At 49.4% G+C, this 3,999-nt stretch overlaps 1 long non-coding RNA gene across 1 annotated transcript; it reads left to right on the forward strand.

Moving 5' to 3' along the window:
- Positions 1 to 306: 306 nt before the first annotated feature.
- LOC121676998 lies at positions 307 to 3,390 on the forward strand. Its single transcript, XR_006020679.1, has 2 exons — positions 307 to 904; positions 2,855 to 3,390. It is a non-coding gene; the product is annotated as an uncharacterized LOC121676998 (long non-coding RNA).
- Positions 3,391 to 3,999: the final 609 nt, after the last annotated feature.

Here is a 3,999-nt window from a genome sequence, read left to right on the forward strand (position 1 = left end):
TTACATATAACAAAACTGTTATCATGTAAGAATTGCAGTTACAATATTTAGATCTATTTTATCTTTTATCATTATTAAGGAAAGCTATAACTCTCTATTTACTCTTCAACTCCTTGAAAAACTCCAGAAGGATATAATACTACCTAAGTAAACAAGAAATATGCAACTTTCAAATCTAGAAATGACAGAGACAACTGGTTGCCTGGACAGTCACCCAAAGTTCCTCTATACCGTTGGGGCATCCGTCTTTGGCCTTAAGGCCCATAGTGTCCAGCAGACATTTCCATGAAGCAGGAAATTCAAAACTCTGTGTTAAGTACAAATGCCATCTTCTATAAAGATGGATTCTATAGATTAACTGAGAAAACAAGTTTGAGATAAGGGTCTGGGTGAGGAGCTGGTGTATTCTCTGCCACATAGGTAGCCCAAAGGTCACCAGGCTATTAATGACATCCATTCCCACCTTTCTGGGCAGAAAACTAGTTATAGCCTGTTTTAAGGTCAATAGAAGTCCATAGCGGCCGGGAGAATCCTGATCTTCCAGCTCAATTGAAGGTTTGCTGTGGCTCCTGTCAGGAGTGCTCCCCAATATGATGCCAACACTTCCAGGCCAGCAAAACTTAAGGTTGTGGGAACAGGAAGGAAAAGTTTTCCTAGGGAGTCACTAGGGTGTAATGAGTACATATTGCCTTTTCCATCCTGCCTTGACTCCTGGACCCATGGATCCTGGCTATGGGAGAAACTGTACCATGTACTGGATGCTGATTCAAAGCATATAGCACCTTCTAGAGAAACCTGCCTCAGCCCTCCATGCTGCTGCCATCTAATTGACACTGCAACTATTTCTACAAAAGACCATCCCATCTTTCATCAGGCCAGCTCCCTCGGGATAGTGGAGAACAGGGTGAGACCAGTGGATTCCATGATCATGGGCCCACTGTCATGAACTACACTTTCTACCTCCCCTTACCAGCCTACTGTGCCTTAAGTGTGGTTATAGGTCTAGAGGCAACTATCGGTGGCCCTGAGGGGCATCAGTATTGTGTTGCCTGACATTTTCTTTATAGCTGGTTTAGAAGACAATGAAGAATGAACTTTCTCAATCACAGGTGACAATGATAACATTTCAAGGGGGAATGAGGGTGTAGTGATTACCCCCCAGGTGGGATTAACCCTTGAGAGCCTGAGAGCTCACTGTTCTCAGCCCTAATAGAGTCCTCCCACACATCCCCATCTCAAGTCCCAGGATCCCATACTTTACCAATTAATGCCCTTGCCTTAACTGCAGACACTCTCTGAGGCTGGGACTTGAGTATTTTTTTTTTCAGTGACTTTTACATTTTATTTACGTTGGTAGCACTAAAATACATTATGCCTTGTGGGTCACATTTCCACAACACACATTAATACCAATTCACACTCCACGGTAATTGCCCACACCACCTCCCACTGAAACCAATCAAACACAGCAAATGCTTCCTGGCCATCCCCTCAAACCTCAGGTGACACTGCCCCAGGCTCCTAGCTATGCCAGGGCCTATATCTCACAAAACTCACCCTTTCCACATTGCTGGATCCAACTGCTGGCATCTCAAGTCCACCAACACTTTTAATGATGCTCTCTCTTCCAAAAAGACAAAGTCCAAGCAACAGATCCTCATGGCCGAAAGGAACACATTCCCGAGAGGCACGTGTAGTGCAGAAATGAGACGGCATCGGAACTACCTGGTGCTCACAGTGCAAACGGCAGGTTAGGAGGCAGCATGGCATGGATTTGTGACAGGACGATGTGAAGGGGCAGTGTTTGCAATCTAAAGAACTGAGGTCAAGCTTCTTGCTCGGTAGCTGATTTTTATGCATGTACCTGTGTGGCTGTGTAAAGAGCCAGCGGCACTGACCTACAAAAGCTAGAAATGGTATTGCTAGGCCAAACCTGTTGACCGAAGGGCAAATATTTCTCCAAGAAGAAAAGATGAGATTTCCCAGAAACTAAACTACATTTGGTGTTAGTTTTTGACTACCTGGAGATTAAAAGTTGAACAGTAAGTACAAAGAAAGACTATGTCTGAAGTGGCTCATGATGGCCTCTATTGCCAGAGTACTGAATCAAAAGCACCCTAAAACCCATGACTCAAGGCGCAGCTTACATTACCTGTTAAGTTCCGCTGTAGTAAAACTGCCCACTGTACCGCCGCCCGGGAGACAGTCATGAACACATACCCAGCTCCCTACTGGACTCCTACAGCTACAAACACCTCAGTGCACAGAGCAGGGCTCGGACTGCTGAAAAGAATGAGGCAGATCCTTACAACTCAAGAGGAAAATGCTACGGATTTAGTGCTGGGGAAAAGCAGAGTTACAAGGCTGAGGATGTGTCACAAGCTTACACTCTGCGGGCCACCCGAGATTGTCACCTCCATCTCCAACACCCCTGATCTTACCGATCCATGGGCACATGTCCACAATCCTGCTAAGTGAAGTGACACCTAAAGGATGCCGCTGCCGTGCACGTGCGCGCACACACGAGAGCAGCTGCAGCGGCTGCCGCCAAGTTCAGCCTAGTGGTTCCCTTTGGTCGACTTCTTCTTCCTTCGAGTCCTCTTTCTGCTTCTGCTTCTTCCTCTTGCCACCTTCCTTGAGTCCTGCTGAGGTCATGGGGGCATCCCAGTTGCCAGGAACCCGCTGCCTGTCCTGCTCTTCATCTTCCCAGTTGCTTTTAGACACAAGTTTGGCTCGTCGGGGCAGGCCTGGGTGGCTTCTGTGTGTGGGTGCTGATAGAAGGGGCCAGAGTTGGGGCTGGAGCTAGAGCTAGAGTCCCTCAACACTAGGCCACTTTACATCTCCCCTCTCCCAGACTCCAGGGAGCTCATTCAAGTTCATCTAGAAGACCGTTTTGTGTCTTCCTCCTCCTCTTCAGTGATCTACAGCTGCCACCACAGCATGGAGTTCCTGTCCTCTGAGCCGAGCGCCCGTGGCTGTTGCCCCATGGCCATATTGGACTATCCATTGTCTATCCCTGCCACGATGCTCACCCGCCACCCAGATCTGGGTTCCCAGGGGCCCTATCTGTGCTTATTTCTCTTCTAGAAATGGCCCTCTGCTCTACAGCCCTCCTCCTCAAAGCCCCAGCCCTGAGTCTTCTTTGTGCCCTGAACAGAAGCAGCCCTGTGGTATTCTGTGGCCCCCACCCCCCACAGCACTTGGTGTCTCGCTTCTGGCTCTTGCCTCTCCGGCAGGTATAGCTGCAGCCAACTGTGTACTGTGTTGCTTCCCTCTAGACTGTGAGCTCCTCGCGGGCAGGGACCATATGGTCACTCTGTATCTCTTGTGGCACCTAACAGTGCCTTCCTTGCACTTGGTAGGTGCTCAATACATGTCTGTTCAAGTGAACTGGAGGAGGTGCCTTCTTGACTGGAGGAACTTTGGTGATCGTGTTTCAGAGATGGGACAGACCTCTGTCAGGTGTAGGGGAGGCTTAGCTTGCCTGCTTCACTCTGTCCCCCTTCCCCAGGGCCTTCAGCACACGCCGCCATCCTGTTCAACTTGCCCAGACCTGGAATCCTGACCAGACGGAACCGTCCAAAGCAGACAGTTGGCTTAGACCTCACCCGCCGGTCCTCTCAGAGAATTTGCCCGTTGTGCTGGGGCTCGAGCCATGTGGGATGCACCCACAACCATTAGCACCATTTTCTGCCATGGGGAAGAAACATGAACAAGAGACCGACCCTGAGTCCTGAGCTCACTTTGTCAAGGAAACCTTCCTCAGGTGTCAGGAGGCCCAGTATTCTCCAAGTGCGCCCAGATGCTGAAGCAGTTTCATGTTAGTTCATCCCGTGAGATCGGGTGTCTACGCAGAGTGAAGCGCCTCACTGTCCTTAGCAGAGCCCGGCAGATTGGAGAGCAGGCATCCAGCTTGATGTTTAGGAAGGTCCCAAAGACGTGTGCCAATAGCCCACCAGGATGAGCACCTAGTCTGGGTGTCAGCATGCACCTCTGTCC

Source organism: Arvicola amphibius, chromosome 15 (genome assembly GCF_903992535.2).
Source record: "Arvicola amphibius chromosome 15, mArvAmp1.2, whole genome shotgun sequence".
NCBI lineage: Eukaryota > Metazoa > Chordata > Mammalia > Rodentia > Cricetidae > Arvicola > Arvicola amphibius.